We start from the raw sequence: 23,666 nt of genomic DNA, 5'->3' as shown, positions 1-23,666 counted from the left end.
AAATCCCTGATCTTGTAATCTGCTTTAGGTCCAGATGCAGATAAAGCTCATGGAGTACAGCTCCTTGGCCATGATTCCTATTGATACAAAGATGTGAGAACTAAAAAGAAAAGTTATTTACCCCCAAGTGCCTAACATGATGATGATGAGACAGGAATAGAAAAATGAAAAGGAATGGGAAGCAAGAAGAATAGTCACTGGTTTATAGAAACCATGAAATACAACGTATGCACATGTTATCAGGCCCCCCCTACTCTGGTTGTGCCCACTGAGAATGGTTCCTTATACTACTATTCTCCTATGCTTTCTATTCCACCCACAATATTCTTGTCTCTACCCTCTAAGATAGCACCTCTTAAAAAGAATTGTGGCTTGGAGGGTTTTTTTAAAATGCTACTTATTCAAAGAAAAATGGGGGTTCAGAAGAAGGTCTCTATTTCCTTTAATCTTAGATTGTTTAACTCCCTTAAAACCATTTTGTGTTTGCTATGTATCACATTACATTCTATTAGGCAAAATCCATGTCCACAATTCTTTTTGATATAGCCTTCTCACACTAGACTTAGGGCTATTTTGAGATTAGGCTTCTGTAGGCACATGCCATTAAGATTCTTAGGAGCAGTTTTGTCTCACTGAGAGGATCTAGTAAGCATAACCTCTTTAAACCTTTTAGAGATATTAACAAAGAATCATATAACTACACCCTTGATTTGATATTTAGTCTGAGGCCATTTTTCACTTTAAAAAAAAAGCTGTGAAATAGTTTTATTTTCCAACTCAGAAAGTCTTGGTTACAGCAAAAAGGCCCTCTAAATTCTGTTTGCAAAGTGAATAGTTCTCTCTTTAGCTCATCTCTCCCTTTCTGTACCTTACCATATGCAGCAAAACGCAGCCAATCAACACTTTCAACATTCTTCCTGGTGATCTCCTTAGCCAGATCTGCAAATTCATTAGGAATATTTTTTCTTCCAGTTAACTCAGATGACAGTTTGGCACAGCAACATAAAACAAATCAACTGTTTTCCAACTTCTAAAACCAGTTTCCTTAGCACTTCTCCAGACTCTACAAAATTTTTTTCACCATTTTTCATGTCTTTGATAGCAGATTCCTCACTTTTCCATCCGCCACGTATTGCCCTGTCTGAAAGCTCATAACTTGTGTGTTAGATTTTTGTATGAAAAAAGCACCCTTCTAGGTATCTATTTCTATATGAACTACCTTTTGCTGCATAGAAAACCACCCCATAGCTTATGGACTTAAAAGAGTAACAATTCAATTTGCTTACAAGTCTCTGGATCAGCAGTTTGGATGAGGCTTAGCTAGGTGGGTCTTCTGCTGGTGTTACTTGGGGTCATTTATACAGCTGCAGTAATTGGCATCTCAACTGCGACTGGAGAGTCTAAGACGTCCTCACTCATACGCCTGTCCCTGGGTGTCAGGTGCTGGCTGGGCCACATATCTCCTGCAGATCAGCCTGGGTTTCTTCATGTGGTGGCAGGAGATTTCCCAGTATCAAGAGAGGGTAAGCTCCAGTGTACAAGTGCTTTTCACACTTCTGGCGCTTTAGGTTTGTTTGTGTCCCATTGACCAAAGCTAAGCGCATGGCCAAGCCTAGGGTCCCTGTAGAAGGTGGCTTCGAAAGGGTGTGCATAGAGCAAGGTATAATTCATTGGTGGACATTCCTCTATCTACCAAGAAGCATTTTTTGACAGCCTGAGACTACGTTATAATGCCTTGCTTTATACTCTCTTAGCACCCTATACTTCTTCTTTAAAACAATTAATTGTACAATTTGATATTTAACTTATGACCTTCTGGCTGCGTATATGCTTCTGGAGACAAAGATTATATCTTGTTCACTGCTTTATCTTTAGCACAAAGAAAGAATGTTTATGCTTGGTAAGCACTTAAATGATTGATGAATGAGTGATAGAATAAAAAATAGTCTGAAGGGAAGCTCTTCAGTCCTCAGTTTATTTTCTTTTAGCGTTTAACATATCCAAGCTTAGATGCACATTTGCTTACTTATCTATTACATACATCCCCTTGTAGGGTATAAACTCCATAATGTCAGGATCCTCACTCATTGTGTTTATAAGAAAGGCCTGAATAAACTATACACTCAATCAGTCTTTAGAAATAAGGAAAGAATGAAAATATTAAATATATGCAAGAACATTAAATATAAATATATTAATATGAGAAAATATATTTATATATAGAGTAACGATATAAATATATTAAAATAATATACTCACTTTCCATTATGATCAGCTGGTAGGATCAAAACTCAAGGGCCATTAAAACAAACAACCCAAGACTGAGACAGGATATGGTCTCTCCTGGAATCTGAGAAAGATTCATTGGACTCTCTGGGAAAAATTTTTATTATGAGGTGGGAAGAAAACAGATGGGAAAGCTGCCCTGCAGTGGAGTCACAAGTGGGAAAGGCATCCCAATTCCTTGGGTCTTAGGGGGAATGTGGGTACAGGCCACAGCAGATGCGAAGATAAGAGCAAGATTAGCATCATTATGCAACAATAGTGACATTGATGGACAACCAGGCCTTTCTCCTCTTCCCCAAACACCTCTCCAGTTGTGACTAGGCCATGCAAATTCACTTGCCAGCATCTGTGATACTCAAAGCCGCTGTATGATGGCAAAGCAATTCAAGTACAGTCATCCCCCATTATGCACGGTTTCACTTTCCACGGTTTCAGTTATCCATGGTCGAATAAGCGAAAAGTGGAAAGTGAAACCAGGAATAAGGAGGAAAGTAAAACCATGGATAAGTAGGGACTACTATAGTGTTCTATACTGTCTGCTGTTTCAGGCTTCCACAGGGGTCTTGGAATGTATCTCCTGCTGGTAAGGGGGCACTACCGTAATCCTATAGCAACCTGGAAGCTAAGTGACCTATGGGAATAAGGGAGAGTCAGAAGGCACGTTATAAACCCACAAGAAGATTGCAGAGGTTTATTATCACATTTTTACCTTCATTCATTCTTTCATCTATTAATTAATTCCATTACAATTTTAATTGAATACTTATTACTATACCACTAGAGTTGCCTACGCTGTGGTGGGGCACTAGCCCAGCAGTCTCCACTATGGTGAGAGAGACAAAATGTATATTATCAATAGACTAGGGACAGAGAAGGGCTTTCCCATTTAGCGCTACGTTGACAATCCTCTGATCGTGTCTACAGGATATGAAACTGCCCTGGAGTGCGTGGGCAGCCTCTGCCCAAATCTCTGAAGCTAGTTGGCCCTGTATGACAGAGACGCTGGAAGGCTGGTGACTGAGGGTACACACTCTCTCAAAGGAGGAGGTTTATCTGCACCTGGTCCAGGTTTGCACGGCCTCTCCTGCAAACCTTAGCCTGAGTGTCTGTGTAAGCCTTTGGGACGACAGTTTGCTAGTAATCTGGTTCCAACACATTTGCCAATTTCCCAAGCCCTTTAATGATAAGATTAACACTTATTAGGCCCTCATAGTGCACCAGCATCTGTGCTAGGTACATACACATGTATCTGCTTGTTTACCTTTACACAACCCTGGAGGTGAGCATTATCCCAATAATGCAGATAGAGAGCCTGAAGCTCAGAGGGCGAAAGAACATCCTTACGTTGGAAAGAATGGTGGAACCTGTCATTCATTTTGCCTCTTCTGAGTGTCTGTTATATTCCAGGCCCTGAATGGGGCCTGTGCTTGAAGACAGTTATTTTGCTTCTACAGTCTGAGCTCTTTCTGCCAGCTCAGGCCAGCTTCCAGAAAGGTGGTGGGAGAGGGAGGTAAAAAGGGAAAGTGGGCCTGGAGGATGTGAAATCTAAGCACCCCAGGTTTGTCTGTGAGCAGCCCCCACCCCATCTCCTTCGGTTCTTCCATCCCAGACCCCGCCACCCCTCCTCCCCACATCGCGCCCATATCCTCACCTCCCTGACCCAGGCAAGTGTTCTTTCTTGAACATCTCCCTTGAAAGGATAACAAAAGTGTTTTCGCTGGCGCTGTTGTCATGTGATCAAAGCATAGCTCAGGAAATGGGGTCCCTCCAAAGCTGTTTATCTAAAATCTCTAATTTCACCAGTTGGAGCATTTTAAGAGAACATTCTGCACCTTCTCTCCCAAGGGCAAATATTTCAGTTACCTGTGTACTGGGAACCAGGCTGAGGCCACACATACTTTGCTTAGTAAAGGAAAACATTCCCCTCCTGTCAGAGCATTTCCCTTTGTGTTCAGGAGCACTCCCCCACCCCTAGCCCTGCTAGGAGGCCATGAGGAAATCCTAACCTAGTTTCTCACAGGAAGTTTGAGTGGTTCAACACAGAGAAGATTTAAAGACAAAAAGCTCTAAATCCAAGCTTAGGTAGGAGTGTTTTTTATTACTGATACAAAACAGAGTCCCTTTTCTGGGTTGTTCAGATGAGCCCAGGGTAAATATTTATCCTTTCAGCTAATGGGTCTATTTTGAGGAGCTCTGGGACTCCCAGAAAACCAAGCTGATGGATCACTTTTTGCTTCCCCATCAGAGAGTAGGACCCGGCAAAGTGATTTGGCACAGGGAGCCCTTTTTCTGTGGCATGCCTGTCTGCATGTCTGAGGCATAACATCCCTCGTTGTGCCAGAATGGGGAGGCCTTGCTGGGACCTCCCAGTTCTACCACTCTGAAACGATTTAATAGTCATCTCGTCAGTGTTCCCAGAGTAAACAGCCGCCTACCTCTGAGGAGAAGGAGAAAGATGGATGGCTGGGTCTGCAACCCCACCCTCCCCTTAGGTTTGAATGCAATGCTTTGTTCTTGGTGGGTTTAGGGGACGCCGTGTTCACACCACCCGCACCCCCAACACACACACGAAAATTTACATATATGAATAAATGAAAAGGATACATATGGACATACTGCACCACCCTGAGAGATCTTTGAGAGCAGAGCCTATTCCTTATTCATATTTGTGTCTTATATTGCCTAGCAATGCCTGGCATAGAGGAGATGATTAAGACATACTTTTTGAATGAACACATGAATAATTATAATTATAACCATTTATTTAGCACTTAATAGGTGCCAGGTGTTAAAGGAAGTATTTCATAAATATTCTTATTTAAGTCTCACCACACACCATTAAATTCAGTGCTGTTGCTCTCCCCATTTCACAGATATGAAAAGGGAGGCTTGTCAAGGCAAGTGTTTTATCCGAGGTTACACAGCTGGTTGGTGGTGGCAAGAGCATCTAATTCCAGAGTCTTCCACAAAGTCATCGACTCAAAGTATAAATTAAAAATATTTCTAAATGTCATATACAAATAGCAGTAGTTTTATCTCCAAAGTACCAAAATCCTACCTGGAGGCCTTGATTTTGCAGTGTCTCTGTCTCAGACATTTCTTGTCCTTCCTCCCCAATCGTCAGACACTCAGCAGAGGCATCAGCTTCAGAGTAAAGATTTCGCATTTCCAAGTGAAAGAGATTTAAGTCCCTTCCAGAACACAAATGTTTCCCCGAAGAGTAGATTGGCAGGTTCCTGGCTGCTTGTCAGTTTTCTATCGCTGCCAAAAGAAATTGTCACAGACATAAAATTTTAACACAACACTCATTTATGTTCTTTCAGTCTCGTAGGTCAGGAGTTCCGGGCAGGCTAAGCTGGGCTCTGCTTAGGGCATCACAACGCTGAAAAGAAGGTTTGGGCCAGCTGGCCTGTCCTCTGGAGGCGTTGGGGAGAACCTGCTTTCAAGCTGGTTCAGGTGTTGGCAGAGTTCAGTTCCTTGCAGGTGTAGGATGGAGGGGCCTGCTTCCTTGCTGGCTGTCAGCCAGGGTCTGTTGATTGCTCTTAGAAGCTGCCCACATTCCTTCTCAGGTGGCCCCTTCTGCCTTCAAACGGGCAAAAGCCTGTCAATTCCTTCCTACACTTGGAATCCTTCTGAGTTCTTCTGCCGTCAGCTAAAGAAATTCCCTTCTTTTAAAGGCTCATGTGATTAGATTAGGATCATCTTGACCAAGTCAATTGTGTCATTTGGTATATAAATTCTTCCTGCCAAGGAAGTATAGGAGAAATGTTTATAGAGACACAAAGGGGACCAACTCAGAAGTGGCCCACCATGTCAGAGAACCTGCCAAAGCAGAACTGAGGAATTGCATCAATACTTCCAAAATCAGGCAAAGCACATCAGGACAGAGTCGAGAAAAACTAAGGTGGCACTTAGCAGGCTCTTGAAAAATGTGTCTCTGACTCCCTCTGTTCAAAGTGAACCACAATGTTACACAGAGGAAGGAAAACTTCATCACGCATTCCCAGGTTACCTAAGAATAGGTCACATGTATGGAGTTCTTTCTGTATTCCAGGCACAGTTCTAAGTGCTTTACATGTATTCGTTCATTTTATCTTCAGATAAGTGTATGATTTGGACATACACTTCATTTCACAGATGAGGGGCAATTAGATTTAAAAAAACTGCTTGAACATTGCGGAGCTACTGGTTCCTATAGACAGGCGTTGAAAGCAAGCAGACTGCTCCTGAGATGGTATGCTTAACTGTGATGCTAGATGCTTCTGGAATCATAGCCTTTTAGGGATTCAGTCATGGAAGAAAGGACCAGGGCTAAATTGGAACATAAAACAGCTTTCTGTGGGTCTGGGTCATCGGCTAAAGCCAACAGAGGTCAGAGGGGTCTTGTGGAGAGAGCTGGGATTTTGAGTAAGAAGATCTGGTGTCCAGTTGCAACCATGGAAGTTAGGAAGGTTGTGACCTTGGGCAAGTCATTTCAGTTCTCTGAGCCTCTGTTTCCTCCTTTATACCGTGGGGATAACAACCCCTGTTCCTTAGTCTTTAAAGGATTGTCGTGTGGTTCCATCATGTACAAACATCGTTTTAATGGACTGTATAAATCCAAGATAGTATTTCCATCTGAAATTTGTGTTTTGTTTCTTCTGTATCCCAGGGTCTATGTGCTGCCAAGAAGGATAGCCTTGTTCAGGAAGACCACTTTTTATATCCTCAGGCCTTGGTTCTTGCTCACCTACGGGTTTCATGTTAATCCTTAAGAAACGACCTTTCCTTCTGTCTTTTTCACAGTCTGCCTTTATTTGTGTTTTCTTTGGCACTTTTGAAGCTGATAGGGGTTAAAGTCCTTGAACAAGTCCATCAGAGATTAGTAGAGGGAATTTTCATGTAGACTGAGGGGGAAAAAGAGAAACTGAAGGTGGGAGAGAGTTGGAGGAAGTTCTAAAAGGAGACATGTATTTGTCAGGGTTCTCCAGAGAAATGGAACCAATAGGATATATATATGAGGAGATTTATCCTAGGAATTGACTCATGTTATTATGGAGGCGGCAAGGTGCCATGGTCTGCTGCCGGTAAGTTGAAGACCCAGGAAAGCTGGTGGTGTAATCCAGGCCCAGTCTAAAGGGCTGAGAACCAGGGGAACAACTGTCTGAGGGCCGGAGAACATGCATGTCCCAGCTCAAGCAGAGAGCAAATTCACCCTTCCTCTGTCCTTTCATTCTATTCAGGCCCTCAACGGATGGGGTGATGCCCACCCACGTTGCAGTGACTTTACTCAGTCTGCTGATTCAAACGCTAATCTCTTCCAGAAACATCTCACAGACACACCCAGAAATAATGTTTTACCGGCTATCTGGGCACCCCTCAGCCCAGTCAAGTTGATACATAAAATTAACCACCACAAGGCAGGAGGGATGGGAAAGGCTGAGTGAAGTTATTGGGGATCTTACTTTTCTCTGTAGATGGACAAAAGGGAGTAGACTGGAGGACTGGAGAAGTCAGGGAAAAAGGTGATGGTTAGAAACAGCTGCTTTGGAAAAAACAAAGGAAATTGAGTGGACACATGATAAAGGATTGTCAAGAAACACTTAGAGCTTGGCTAAGATTGGAAATTTGTTATGAAGTCAATTAGCATGATTCTGCAATTTTCCTGCAATAGGTCGCAGCTGGGAAACAGAAGCAACAATTTCCTAGTGCTTGCTGGAAGCTCAGAAAGAAACAAATTTTATTGAGCATCGACAATTTATTCATTTGTTCTTACAAAAATATTTATTGAATACCTACTGTGTTCCAGACACTGTTCTAGGCATTGAGATGGGACAACAGCAAGAGAGAAGAGTTTTCTTTCCAGATGGAGCTTGCAATTTTTTGGCAAGAAACAGAACGATACATAGGCAAATTAATGCATAATTGAGTTAATTACAGATTGTGATTTATGTCATCAACTATATATGTATATATTAATATGTACACATGTATATACATGCAAATAGATATATACATGTATGTACCTATATATATTGATATATACATGTACGCATATCTCTATATTTATCTATGTACCTATAATCGCATAGAACTATTACACTAGCTTGTGAACCACTGTTCACTCTCATTTTACAGATGAGGCTCAGAGAGGATAAAGATCTTTCTCAAGGTCACAAGGATATAAAAGTCAGAGCCAAGATTTGAACCAAGGTGCTATGACCCCAGGCCAGTGCTCATTCTCTTGTTTCACTAAGTTATACTACTGAGCTCCCTGGCAGGGTGGAGAAGTGGGAGGTAAGAGGCAGAGTGATCTGTTGGTATTGGTAAGAGTGAACCAGAAACCGCCAAAAAAGGAGCAAAAGTTGATGAAGCCAGAAAGGGGAGGGAGGTCCTGACTTGGAAAACAGGGGGAGGGTGTCCAGGGTTTGCAATTTTCCTGGAAGGTTTCCAGGATATTGAGAGAGGGAGGGTGATTTGGGCAGAGAGTAGGCTGTGGTCAAGCTCTTAGTATTCTACTGGGAAAGTATGGTTTAGCATTTCCTTGTGAGCTTCTACTTTAAGAGGGTGTTGGTCTTTCCTTGATGACAGCTATTCTCTTATTCCTAGGTAAGTTTTTAGAGTCCATCACAGAGGGATACATAATAGGTCCTTCATACATTGTTAATTGAATTGATTCATTCAGATGTGTGTAATGCACCTAGCAAATGGTACGGCTTCAGCATATGGTAAGAGCTCTGTAAACATTGTTTGTTATTCCTATTGTTCTTTCTCCAAGTGAGCTTATGACTTAAAAATCAAAGTCCTATATTCAGGGAGGGAGGGAGGGGATCTGGTGGTTTATTTACCTTTAGAACAGGCAATTTCCTAGGCTCTAAGGTATATACGATTAGAGGAAAGAGAATCCTTTTGTCGATAATAAAACTCTTGACGAGGCATTTGATGAATACCCTGGAGATCATTTAATGAGCCGAAACCAAAGCCTCCTCAATTTTACTTCCTCTGACTTAAGGGGAAGAGCTGTGTTGTTTCTTTTGCCCTCAAAGACCTTCATGTTAACATTCCAATTCACTCAGCATCACCTGAGTCAGCACATCATCGCGAATGACAGTCTAGTTCAGTGAACAAGCAAAATGGTTTATTTATAAGCCTCTTTCCCAACTGGGATCCTGGGAAAACTGCTGTTCTCAGAAGTAAATAAAGGTCAGGCTGTCTTAATATATACTCAATGGAAAGTCTAGTGATGGTTCTTTCGTGATGGGCGAGACTGAGAACTCTGAACTATTCCTGGATATGTTGGTATAAAATTCTCAGGGAGAATGTGCCATACTGAACCCGCCCCCTCAGCAGTTTTCTTTTCCATTACCCCCACCCTAGTTTACATGGTCATTATGTGGACTGTTAGAATAACTTTGTAGCTGGTCTCTCTGCCCAGCCCCACTCCATCCTACTTGCCCAGGACAGATCCATACTCCTATTCACAATTCCTACCACTTCGGCTCCTCTCTCATAAAGCTTAAAGCATCAAATTAAAAACTATCATTTATTGATTGTTTTCCATGTAGTAGACAATTTACAGAATTGTTTCTGTCTGTCTGCTTACATTTATACTTCAGTGCCTAGAACTTTTGAATTCTATATACCTGGTACAAAGTTGGCCTCAAGATCATTGCCTGAATGAATAAATTATATGATTTTATCTTCAATACCTCCTTATTTGGTATGTATTATCCACCTGTTTCAGGAACCTGAGGTTGATAATGGTTAAGTAAATTATCCAAGATTGCAGGAGAGAAGCCAGGTTTCAAACCCAGGCCTAGCCAATTTCAGAGTTCATTTGTTAAGGCAATATTCAATTTTGGCTCAAAGTGGTATTTAAGCGATTGCCATATATAACCCCAAACAATTCCAGCCACTAGTCTGCTCAAGTTCTCCAGAAGAACCCATGACCTGCTATTGTCAACATGCCTCACATGTTGGTCCTCACTTTATTCAAATCCTACTCATCCTTAGTCCCGTCACACCCACCACTTTCTCCAAAAAGCCAATCCAGATGGTCGCTGTGATAGAGTCTCCTTTGAATTTCTGCCACAAACCCAGCCATACTTTGATGCTAATTATTTTCATGTTAAGTTGATTATAATAGAGTGAGAGTCTTGCTGAATTTTTATGTTCTCCGCGGGGTCTGATAAAATACCAGACACCAGGAAAGGTCTTAGTAAATGCTTTTTTAACTAAATAATATTAAATTTGACATCAACCTCTGTAACTTCCAGTTTCTCCTGTTAGCAGTAGTGAAGGAATATTTACCAGAAAATAGGTTTTTCAGTTTGAGAAAATGTCGCAAGCCAGAGAGCAGTTTGGACTAGTCCCAAGGAGCAAAGTTCCTCATTGCCTGGATGGAGACTGAGAAAAGACGATTTTTTCTTGTGTTTCTGGGCATTACTCCCAGACTCCCCTAATTTTTGAAATCGAGCTTCTGGGAACACTAAGTGCACACATGTCTCCCCAATCCCCAACACTCATGTGCACACACCCATTCCATGGAACTCAACCACACCCAGCCTTGTGAGCAAAATCTGAAAGTGGGAGGCGACACGGAGAAATGCGCAGTAGAACCACATCAGAACAGTTTTTAGTATGGGTTTTGTGCCACTGAAAAACAGCGCAGGAGAGCTGTCCTTACAAGAGAGATGCTGGAGATATTTCTGGTGCATTGATTTGGAAATCATCAAGTAGAATCCTAAATGCCAAGGCCTGAAAACCTGTCTCCACTGTTCTTTCCTTCCCTTTTAAGGCTGGCAGAACTGCAAGCTGGGATAACACCAAGGTATTTTTAGCAGTGTATATTGATTTTTTGTCCTTGGAAGCTACTATATTCTATTATAACCCAAAAACAACAAATGAAAAAAGTTGGCTGTGGCAAAATCTCATTTAAGGCAGCAGCATAATGATAATGATATTAAAATAATAACATGTTAGGCGGTATCTGAAGTTACAATACTTGGATATTCTGGCACAAAGAATCTCTCTTGAATGCTTTGCTCTCTGAATAATGCCTTTTGACTGAGTGTTCCATAGCAAAACTATTGGGTAAATGAAAATTTTAAGATGTGGTGCACTTAGATGCTGACAAAGTTTAAGGAGAACAAGACAGGGATAGTCAATATTAATAACTGCCACTGGTAAACAATCAGAAAAAGCTGAAAATATGTGTATTCATTACAACCTTTTTTCCCTCTCCAGACTTTGTATCACCATCAGTAACATCATCATCTGTGAATTGGAGTGACTTTTCCTTGAACAAATGACTTCTCTTAAATTGCTGCTCTGTACTTGTGCAATACCAGGCACTAGACTAGCTAGATCTTATGACTTAGTTTGTGCCAGTAAAAGTATTGAGACTGACAACTTCATCTGTTTTCCCATAGACTACATCCACCAGCAAAGCTCTGTTTGTCCAGCCTAGAATGCCGTAACATCCCATACCCAGCTTCCCATTTATTGCCTTTTTGTGTAGGAGGAAATATTTTCTTCTTCTAGAGTTTCTGCCTGGGATCATAAAAGAGACTCTTTGCATTTTTCTCTTGGAAGTAACTTTGACCCTTCTCTACACTTCTCCTCTCATTTCTCCCCATGGAAGGAGGGGTTATTTAGAGAGCTCATGAAATTAGTGAGGTAGTAAGTATGCATTATCTAAGCTGCTTTCCTCCTTTATTTTGCAAAGAAGCTTGTTAGTGAAACACATACCTTCTTGGTTCCTCCATGTTCTAATATAGCCTGTCATGGGGAGGCCGGGGGTTCCATAGAGATGTCTATTCTTCAGGCATTGTATTGGAAACCTTGATTCTGATAAGAGCTAAAGCCATGTTCACTAACCCAGTTTTATCCATAGTAAACAGGCAAATTTGATCTCCACTTATCTGACTTCTACAAAATCCTCAATATGAAATCACACTGAACTACCACACTAGCTTGGGAACCATTGTTCGCTCTCACTTTACAGATAAGGCTCAGAGAGGTTAAAGATATTTATCAAGTTAACACAGATATCAAAGACAGAGCCAAGATTTGAACCCAGGCCCTAAGACCCCAGGCCAGTGCTGATTCTCTTGTTTCACCATGCTCTACTATCGAACTCCCTGGCAGAGTGGAGAAGTAGGAGATAACAGGGAAATGGATCTCTTGGTGTTGATGAGAGTGAACCGGAAATAGCCAACCAAAAGGAGCAAAAGTTGATGAAGCCAGAAAGGGAAGGGAGGTCCTGACTTGGAAAACAGGGTGAAGGGGTCAAGGGTTTGCAATTTTCCTGGAGGATTTCCAGGATATTAAGAGAAGGAGGGTGACGTGGCCAGAGAGTAGGCTGTGGTCAAGCTCTTAACGGTAAATTATACTGGGAAAATATGGTTTAGTATTTCCTTATGAATTTTTACTTTAAGACGGTATTGGTCTTTCCTTGTTGATGGCTATTCTCTTATTCCTAGTTAAATTTCTGGAGCTCATCACAGAGGGGCACATGGTAAGCCCTCCATACATTGTTAGTTGAATTGATTAATTCAGGTGTGTCTAATGCACCTAGCAAATGGTAAGTGCTCTATCATATGGTAAGAGCCCCATAAACATTGTTTGTTGTTACTATCATTCAGAATCTGGTAGATATAGCCAAAATACCAGCCCCAAAGAAGTCATTTTTAGAGTTCTGCTTTCATCACATAACCTACATCAATCTCCTGATTACTCTCTGGATATTAACATCTTAGATTTAAATGGGAAGCTGGGAGCCATCTTGGACCACATCCTATTTGGTGGAAACGGCCTTTTTGAAATCAATGAAAGGCAATCACCTAATTCCCAAGTCAACAAATTCAATAATGAAGATGCCATGGCTTTATTTATCTCTGCTTTAATTGGTAGAGCAGATTTCTGCATCCTGAATCAAAACCTATCCATGTATATCACTCACTGGTCTTGTTTAAGGTGTTTGCACCAACACAGATGATATTCTTGCTTCCCAGGTTAAGTAATATGGGTGAGTTGACTTGGTCAGTGGTTGATGTAAGTCTCCAGTCCAGTTTTGCCTGGCTCCAAAGTCTGTACTCTTAACTTCTCTGCTGCCCCTTGTCTTTTCTTAACCACAGAACATGAGTTTTACTATACGGAAAATATATGAAGATAAGAATCATTCACTAATATACTTTGTCTCTCCTTGTTGTCTAGTACAAAACCAATACATGGAATTTAAGAAATATTAGTTAAATGTAAGGATTTAACTCTGTTACATTTTTTGCAAAGCTTTGAACCACATTCCAAACCTGTCCAGATATCTCCAAATATTGATTCTTTCATTTGTCTTTTTTGTGGTTTTATCCCATCACATATTTGATAAAGAGCTGTCTACATGTCATAGAATGGAGCGTAGTGACCTAGGGAATGGATTCTGATAGCAAGTTGCCCAGGTTCGAAACCTGGCTCCTTTAATTATTCCCATGTTACCTGGGGCCATAACTAGATTTTTCTGTTAATAGGAAGAAACTAGGATCTTCCTTGGGATGGTGTAGCAAGTATGATCCACTTTATATAGCATGCACTTTTCTAACATGTTAATAAGGCTATAAGGAGAGACCTTCTCACATACATTGCTAACATCAAAGCGATATAAAACTTAAGTCTTTCTTTTGTTTAAATATTCTAACTTCATCAAACTTGGAAATAAAATCTTGAGTTTTTCATAGAGAGCTTATACGGGCTTCTTGGGATCCCCACTTGGTTGGATGTGTTATAACTGCATATATATACCTTTCATAAACTGTCCCAGAATTTTTCCTAGGATTGATAAAGGACCTTATCTCTTTGGTGGCTCAGCAATCTATTTTTTTCCCCTTTTCAGGATTCAGGGCAACACATATCCATTTCCACTTTTCTGGTGCCTTTTCGTCCTGCATGATTCTACAAGATGACTTGCAATTCCTTTGTACTTGTATTAGCAAGATCTTTTTGTACCTTGGCATATAATTTTTCTGCATCTGGAAACTTGTATGAACATAAAGGGTTTGCTCCCTAATTATCTTCTCACCTTCTGTAGCCTTCAATTCCCTATTAACTGCATCTGTTCTGTGCCTTTCAGTTTGAAAATTGCTCACTTGATTTAACCAACAGGTGCATAAGAGCTAAGCAGTTCTGGTTTTCTCTGCCATCTGTTAACACGCCACCTGCCACAAGCTTTGGCCTCCCCTTCCCTTCTTTGTGCATTCTTCCCTGTCATTTAGGACTATTGATCAGAAAGTTACCTTGTGGAGTCTCCTATTTCATTCTTAGCTATCACTGTTCTATTCTAAGAAAGCAATGTTTTAATAATATTATTGATATGCAGCTTAATTCCATCTCTGAAGATCTTTAGAGAAGAAGCTGTGCATCCTTGCTACTAAATTCCTTCAAAATTTATTTCAAACTCTTAGAGAATATTTTCTTACATCTTCCAAGTCTCTATGTTTCCAATGGGGATAGGAACCTTAGCTATAATGATGGGGCACACAAGGGAACCATATAATTTATTGTCCAAGCCTGGATACTTTTGAAAGAGGATGAGCCAGTGTTACAGTTATACCAATACAACAAATTTGGGCTCTTCTAGGCTAAGAGAATGTATGCAAACCCTAGGCATATATAGCAATATTGTGAAAGAAGTTAGACCGATTTTTATACCAGAGAGAGATCTGAGTGCAATAAACTAGAGGCCCAGAGCCATTAAGATTAGCAGCTAAGAATCAACAGGGACAGATGTGGAACATTAATCCTTTATTCAAATATTATTGATGCCCACCATGTGCCAAGTTCTGTTCTTGATGCTAAGGGCACTGGAACTCTATCCTCAAGAAACCTCACCATCTCTTAGAGGACATAGGCTGTGTTATCTCTTTATCTTCAGGTGTTGAAAGCTGATGGGGGGGTACAGAGGTGGGGGAGTACAGATCTGAACCTAAACTTGGTTCCCCTGATTTCCAGGTTCTTCTCTCACAGATGTACCTACCCAGGTACTTCCTAATTGCACTTAAGAATGATCCAGAGAGATGCCTCTGCCTGGTTTTTGTTCTCTTCAATGAGGGCACTTATGTTTTTCTTCAGTGCACTGGGTTTGGTGATTAACAAAACATAGGATTTTACATGTGTGTGTTCAAGGGAGCTTGGGGAGTCAATCATAGTTTCATTTTTCATTGCCAGATTAGGATGCAATCCCGTGTCTGTGTTAGAGTCCAGCAGACCTGGGTTTGAAGGCTAGTTTTGAGACTTACCAACTCTCTACTCCATCTCTCTAATCCCCAACTTCTTCATCTGAAAAGTGGGGATAACGATCACTCCTTCATGATATTATCATGAGGATTTAGTGAGATAATGCACATAAAGCCCCTAGTACGCTGCCCAACACAAAAACCTGATTTTTTTTCAGAAAAGGGTCGCCGTTATTGTCATTATTATACCTTTTCTGGCGGCTTTTTCTTTCCTTGCCATCCTGACATAGCTCTCCAGATCTCACAAATCTGTAGGCTCCAAGACCTTCAGAGCTTCCTGGAAACCAGAAAATCCAAACCTCTTGTTTGACAAATGGCAAAATTGAGGAGTAAAAAGTAGTAGATGCCTGGCTCTAAGTCACAGAACTCATTAAATTATTGATCTGAGGATAGAAATAAGATGTCCTGACTCTCAATCCAGTGATCATTCTCACCTCTTCTTATTCCCAAGAAGAGCTTTAGACCCTGAAAGTTTAGAGCCCCAAGTGAAGAAGGGCCTTATTGGCCATCACCAAACAAGGATGCAGAGGTTTTTCTTGATTCAACAGCTATCAGCAAATAAATTCCTTGGACACTTTAATTTCACTAATTCACACAGGACCATGTCCTGGACTAAGATACCAGGTGTAAAACCTCCTTCACCTACTTCTCATAATCGCTCATGAGTAAAAATGAGAATGCACGTATTCCCACAGCAGAGACAGGCAATTACGCTCCACTTTGGCTATGAGCTTTTATCTTTGTATTAGTAAAATTGCCCATGGTGTTGAGATTCCCTGCTACATTTTTCTACCTCTTCCCGTACCTGCCACACTCTGGAGAAAGCACGCAATAAAAACTCCTAATTATTTTCCATATATTTTTATTCTTTTGGCAATCCCTATAATAAAAAGATAGAACTGTGGGAGAAGTGGTTGCCATGGAAACTGACTAAGGATAAACAGTTTCTTACAGCATGGTGTGAGGCAAGAAGATAGGAGACCACAGCTGCCAGGAATGGAGAGAGAGCTGCGGGTCACGTTGCTCTCCCAGCTTTATCTGCCTGGCTATTTGGACCTTACAGGAGTATTGTACATTTGTCTATTTTAAGTGACCCTGGAGATATGAGGGGAGGGTGTTATGACATGTCTTCAGGTGTGCCTGACACAAAGGAAAGCAGCCCACTGGATCTATAGACACTGGAGAGTTTCAAAGAATTACATTTTTCATTGACCTTCTGAAGATTTGCCCTGGGCTGGGAGCAAAGCACCCTGGGTCGTTAGCTCAAGAATGCTACTGACTGCCTGCCTAGCCAAGGACAATTGGAAATTGGCAGGTTAAATTCACCAGCTCTGTTTCTTGCTTGTTAACATAGTGATTAAATATGTAAACTTTGAGTCAACCTTCCTTGGTTCAAATTCTAGTTCTTGCCTCTTACTAGATATATAATCTTAGGCAACTTCTTTAGCTCCTACGAGCTTCAGTGTCCTTCTCTGCAAAATGATGATGATAAACTTTTCTCAACATACTACTTTAAAATATGGACCATTTAGTGTACTGTCTGGCATGTTTGTACACGCTCACTAAATGTTAGTCATTTTAATTGCTTCTAAATTAATTGGCAAGAGATATGACAGTATGTGCCCTGTAAAAACCATTATTTTTAGATAAATCTTACTTCATAGTAGCATAAGTTTATGGATGCTTAAAACTCATGGCCACCCAGCAAGATAGGTGATAGACACTACATAATATGCGATATGTAATACTAACACTGTATTTGTTACATATATATGAAAAACTATATATTTGTGTAAACCGAGTCTCAGAAGCATTATAAAATGCACCTTCAAATGAGCTCTTTGGGTAAAGTGCATTGTGAAATTGTAATGTAGCATCATTATTGTTTGTTTATGAGTGTCCTCTGTCCAGGTGCACAGGAGCTAAACAGAAAAAGAAGTAGCTAGTCAAAGTCAACTTGTGAAAAGTCTAATGGGGACCACGCCATTCTATGAGCGATCTGTGTTACCATGTGGAAATTGAGCGGGTAATACAGTGAGTTTCACTTTCCAAAGAATTCATTCTCTGCTCAGGTTTCCTCTATTACAGCTGAGTAGAGAAATGGCCAGGTATCTGTCTCTTGGCACAGACTCACAGTATCCAATCCCTTTCTGAAGTGTTCATCCTCTCCTCTCCTATATCATTTTCAGCCAATTTACTATACATATTTATGCTCTAAGACTGTTGTCTTCCCCATTCACATATGCTTTCAGTTTCCCATGACTGATGTGCTGTCCCTACACCATGAATTGTCCCTCCCTCTCCTTCCTGCTGCTAACATTCCTCTTATCTTCTTGGGTAGACTTTAGTGACCCTTTACGCCACAGCTTAATCATCCCCTCCATACATGGTCTCCTCATGATAGATTAAACATCTTCTATGGTGCTAACTCTGTATCAGACACACATGCAAGATCTTTTTTGCACACTACATTGTGTTAATAATGTGTGTGGGTTTGCATGGCCTCCAACACTCCTAACTTCCCAGAGGGCTGGGGCAACATTTGTGTTATCTATGTATTCCTGGAGTGAAGCATGGTGTCTGGAACAAGTTAAGCATTTGTCTATTGAGTTGAATAGACTATACCCAGTAGAATATCCTTTTAGGGTCTGAATCTTCCTATAAAAATTCCCTAAACCTAGAGGAAAATGCTATGTCAGAACTCAGGCTTACAGTAAGGACTTTAGAACAAAATTACCTGGATCTGTTTTGGCCCTGTCACTTACTAGCTCTGTGATTTTGAGCATTCACTTTGCTGAAAATTAAGCATTTATTGATTCTTTTGTATCCCTTTCTTCCTTCTTTCTTACTTTCCTTCCTTCTTTCCTTGCTTCCTTCATTCTTTCCTTCTTTCCTTCCTTCCTTCTCTCCCTCTCTTTCTTTCTTTCAACAACATCCTATATAGTGAGGGTCTATGCTACATGCCAAAGATATACAAATGAACAGACATAGTTCCTACCCTCATCATTTAGGTGGGGTTGGAATAGTGCAGCATTGAATAGGGCCAAAAAAAGAAGTAGAAGCCAGTTATATTGTGGGGGCAGGGGAGAGGTGAGTTAAGGCTCACATAAAATGTGAACAATAATAATATATGTAAGAGCAATATGGATTTTAATTCCAAGTACTACTTTTAATGCTTCTATTAGAGGAGGGTATAGTGTGTTTGTACGAGGAATGGAGATCCCCAGTGGTAAAACAGCTGCTTCTAGGTATAATAAAATACATTATAACCAACTAGTACTATGAGAGTCTCCTTAGCAACCATTCATTTACCAGCCTGCCTTCTGAGCTGGTGAATATCTATGGCCAGGCCTTGAAGAGGGAGTCCATGGAACAGATAAATTTGATGAAGAAGCCAAGGAAAGGAATAAGTCAGCTATTCAACAGCTGCTAAGGGAGGATAATATAATGGTGAGAAGGGGCTACAGCAATGAAAGTCTAGCCAGCTGAGTTGTGAGGATGAATGAAGTTTAAATGAGAATACAGAAGTTAGCATCTCCAATGCAATGTTGAGGTCGAAATCTCTTTTGTACAGTATTTGTGCCATGGTTATGTTTCTGAGTGGGGGCTGTTGTACAAAATGGCACACAGACAGAGTGAACCATGCAGGAGACAGAAATAAGCTGTTAGGAGGTTGCTGAAGATAAATCTCACAACTCCGCCTGATGTCACATTCACAAACATTGGCTGATACCTTCTCTGAGCCAGCATTGGATAGATCCGCTCCCAGCCACCTCTCCTAGCATTCGCTGCCGACATAGGACAAAGGGAGTATTACATCTAATCTGTGAGTGAATATAGAGTCAGTAGGTTACATACCCAATTATATACCCAAGGTAACACAACGATAGAGAAGCAAAATGAAAACTAGTCTTTGATTTGTTTCTAAGTCCAGTACCTTATCTTCCATCCAGAGATATAAATAAATGTGTCAATTTTTACTATTTGGATTGCTTTGGGGGAAGTTCATAGTTTAAATTTGTGACCTCTTATTAATATCAATAAGGGTAGACGGTCTTTTGTGCAGTTGCATAAGTGTTCAAAATTCGGGGGTGTGTTCCTATGCATAAATTGCTCTGGAGAGAGTGATGAAATAATCACTGAAATACGAAAAGGATTTTGGTGGTCCAGAGAAAAACTCCTTCTTTATTAAATTTCATTAAATACTTATATAAATTTAAATAGTCACATGTGGCTATTAATGTCTTTATTTGGGATGATTTTAATCAGTGATGTCATCTCGACGACATGTTTCACGGTAGAGGGCAGGAAAGGAGGGGAGGCAGGGAGATGGAGAGGAAGGGAGAAGGGGAGAGACAATAGGCTAATACAATTCTAGAATGTGGAACTGGACGAGATCTTGGAGCTCAGTTTAACTCCTTCCACTTGCTAATGTCAGAGTTGAGGCTTAGACAAATGAACTCAGTCAAGACTCCACAGGATAGCAAAAAGTCAGGAAGAAGATCTTATGTTGTAGCCACACCCAGATTTCCATCTCACTGGGTTACAACACATATTTGAAACTAAAAGTATTCACACCTGTACATCTACCTGACAAGTCAGCCTGTGCCAAGATCTCCCTTTTCTGACCACCAGAAACACTAGTTTTAGCATGCATTTGGACGCCATCTTATTCACAGAATAATCAAAGCATCTCTGTTTTGAAGAGGACCGAAGAGGTCATCTGAAACGACATCCCACCCAGTGTAGGAATTGCCTTTACCTTCTCTTGAGTGGTGGCCCTCTGGCTCAGCACTGCTAGGGAACCTATTCCAATTACGAGGCAGGCCAAACTATGCTAAGTTGAGTCAAGCTGAGAAAAGAATTATTCTTTCTCTGGAGGTGAATGTTGCCTTGCCTGGTGTCCACCTGCCAGCACTGGATGTATCAGAGTTCAGTCTTGGGCTTGTCTTGTGTCAGTTGGCCATGATTAAGCAGTTGAGGGTTGGGTGGAACTCTAGAATGGTGGAGATCAACTGCAATTTGGAGAGAGTATCGTAGGAAGCAGCAAAAAATCTGAGCTTATTAGTTATGTAACCTCAGACCTAAGTTACTCACACTCTCTGGCTCTCACTTTCCTTATCTCAAAGAAGGGTTGTGAGAAGGAAGTGATAGAAAATCTGTAACCCAATCCAGCCCTATGTCTAGTATACGGGTTCATCTGAAGACCCTCCAGAAACAAGACGGGTTACAGAATTGAGACACTAAGGGGCCAGACTTGAGTTTGGGCAAAAATTCTAGCTCAGAACTGAAGAGTGGGAGAGCTAGAGCCAAGGTGAGACTCACCTTAAATGGCTTCAAAGTTTCTGCTTTCCCAGGGCAACGGTCCCTATTGGACCCCTATTTATCCAGTCAATGGAATTTGCTGATTCCACTGCAATAAAGCCATCCAGACTGGTAGATAATCAATGCAGTTGGCAAACAAAATTTTAAAAAGATGGGATTCTTAAGGGGAGAAATCATGAAATGAGGTTTTTTAGGTCAAATATATTCCTATCATTAAAATGTTAGCTTCAGTAGCTTGGGGACCTATTTTGTTTACTTTTATATCTCCAGTGATTAGAACAATGCATGGCACATGGTAGGCACTCAAGAAAATTTTTAAATGAATATATTAATCAATGAGCAAATCGATCTTCAGTAGAAATGATGTTGAGGATACCACTCAATAAATTATGTAACACTTTCTTTCTGAGATTCCAAGGAAAAATTTTCTCTGAGGCTGAGGACCAGAAATGGCTTTGCTTCTCCAGAGCAGCAGCTGTTTTTTCTTTGTCTTACAGACAATGAGACTAGCACTCCTTTCTCTGCACTAGCTACTACATTACTTAGACTAAAACTTACAGCCTATCTCTAACAAAGTATCATTTTTGCTTTTTTTTTTCTTTTATGAATAGTTTTAACTATAGCTGCTTTCTTAATCTCACGTGCTGTGTGTGTATGTGTGTGAGTGTGAGTGTGTCTTTACTCATTGTATTGTATGCCTGTGGACCAATCTGTCTGCGTCTTGAATAAAATTTTGTCCATTGCATATTCTTTCCCATAAAATCATTATGTTCATGTAGAATGTCTGTGAAGCTTTCTCTATAGGATGGAGTTTTAGCTAAGAGCCAAATGGAAACATTCAATTACTCAGTGTCTCTATATTTTTTTTCTCCAGGACTGGAATTCCCCAAACTGAACTTTTGAACTAAGACATCTTTTATTCCTAGGCATACCCTCAAGAGATGTAAAAACAAGTCCACATAAGAGCCCCTCAAAGATATGAGGATCCTCTTGACTAGAATTGAATGAGAGAACGAACACATAGTTAATTTTGAATTTCAGATAAACAACAAATAACTTCCATGATATAGGTATACCCCAAATATTGTGTAAGACATATGTATACTAAAAATTATTATTTATATAATGTGATGTCTTGTAATTTTATTTGCTAAATCTGGCAGCTGTATATTGATAGGACCCCAAACCCATCTGTGGTTAGGAGTCTGGGATTCTAAGAGCTCTAATTATAGGAAGCTGAGTCCAGAAGATTCTGAGTTTGATCTGCCAAGAGAGTCAAGGTTTTTTCTAGACACTGCATGGAACTCTTCACCCTAGAAGAAAGCGGAGTGTGTGGGCCCTGGTATCTCTTAAGAAGCAGAAATCTATTGCTTTGAGTTAGAGGAGATCACTTTCTTCAGTCTGGTTTGAAGCAACCTCTCTCTGAGAATTATTTATGGTGCTTCCTTAAAATGCACTCATTGTTCACTAAAACAACAAAAGCCTGCTCTTCGTGCCCAGCTCCACTTCTGCTGGCAGATCTTCCCTCTCATTCACGTCTTCATCAGACTTGACTATGTCCTAGGCCTGTTCCAAGAGCTGGCCTGATTTCAGTGGCACAATGATACAACTTGAAGGGTGACATCAGCAAGACGGTGGAATAGAAAGCTCCATACCTTCCTTCCTCCTACAGAGACACTGACTTAACAACAATACGTGGACCAACTTCCTTTAAGAGAAATCCAGAAGCCAGTTAAGAGGCTCCTGCACCCCAGATCAGCATGAGACCACCTTCACGGAAGCTGGTAGGGAAATTTGTGGCCCCTTCTCATCATACTTCCTTCCCCTGGCACAGTGCCATGCATTCAGGAGGGAACTCCCAGCTCCTGGCTTCTGCCTGGGGATGGAAAGAGAAGACTAGACCATATGTTTATCATTCTGAAGTTTCTTGGTGGGGACTGTGAAGGTTCCGAGGAAGGAAAGGAAAAAGGTGTTATGGTTGCATCTAGGGCAGCTTAGCAGTGAAGGTCAAGTCAGGTTGAAGGCAAAGAGGATGGAGAGAATACTTCAGTAGTATATCATTCACCAACTACACCACATACCCTGCGCTCTGTGTCTTTGCTCATGCTGTTCCCTCTGTCAGGAGTGATTTTCCCTCTTTTCTGCCTCACTGATTACTGAAAGGGCCAGGTTAAAAGTCACCTTTTCCATAAAACCTTCCATGTATGATGATCTAAAGCATCCTTAACTGGTTCCCCTTTCCCTATAAGCTTGGGTATTTTTCACATCTTGACTATATATGCTGTTAACTTTTTTAGATTATATAGTATTTAATGTATTGTGCTTGTTTCATGGTTTCCCTTTTTTCCCAAACTTGCACGTGCCAAGATTGAAAGCAATCTTCCCACTTGCAATTTAGAACACCAGCCATGCTCCCCCACCCCAGCTCCCAGAATGTCAGACTAGTACATGGAATACAGGTTTGATGCCTTCGTCTTGTCCTGTACTGAGTAAATTATCTCCCATTTTATAAAAGCCAATAATATTCAAAATAATTTATGTTACACAAGGGATGAGAAACCAACCAGAGGGCAGAATTGATGGGATAATAAAATACTGTCCTCCTTTCTCTCTCTTCTCTGTTCCCTTGCGAAGTGGTTTTCTGGGTGGTAAGAATTAATGGGAAGGTTTAATTTAGGATCTGGGTGCTTGCTGCTTAGAAACATTTCTAGTAGTGGAGTATAAATGGAATTCAGAGTGAAGGCTCAAGAACAGAAGGAAAAAAACTGAGAAGGAACAAAATGAGCTTTG

The 23,666-nt window shown here is 40.8% G+C and overlaps 1 long non-coding RNA gene across 4 annotated transcripts in view; it reads right to left on the bottom strand.

The window, feature by feature from the left end:
- The window catches only part of LOC139085149 (uncharacterized), a 142,892-nt gene extending 137,414 nt beyond the window's left edge, over positions 1-5,478 (bottom strand). For all 4 annotated transcript variants that reach the window (XR_011543215.1, XR_011543216.1, XR_011543220.1 and 1 more), the window contains exon 1: positions 5,345-5,478. This is a non-coding gene — a long non-coding RNA (uncharacterized lncRNA). The remainder of the gene's footprint in view (positions 1-5,344) is intronic.
- Positions 5,479-23,666: the final 18,188 nt, after the last annotated feature.

This window comes from Equus przewalskii, chromosome 8, assembly GCF_037783145.1.
Source record: "Equus przewalskii isolate Varuska chromosome 8, EquPr2, whole genome shotgun sequence".
NCBI classification, from domain to species: Eukaryota; Metazoa; Chordata; class Mammalia; order Perissodactyla; family Equidae; genus Equus; species Equus przewalskii.
Note: the sequence above shows the minus strand (reverse complement) of the source record. Positions and strands in the feature narration are given on the sequence as shown.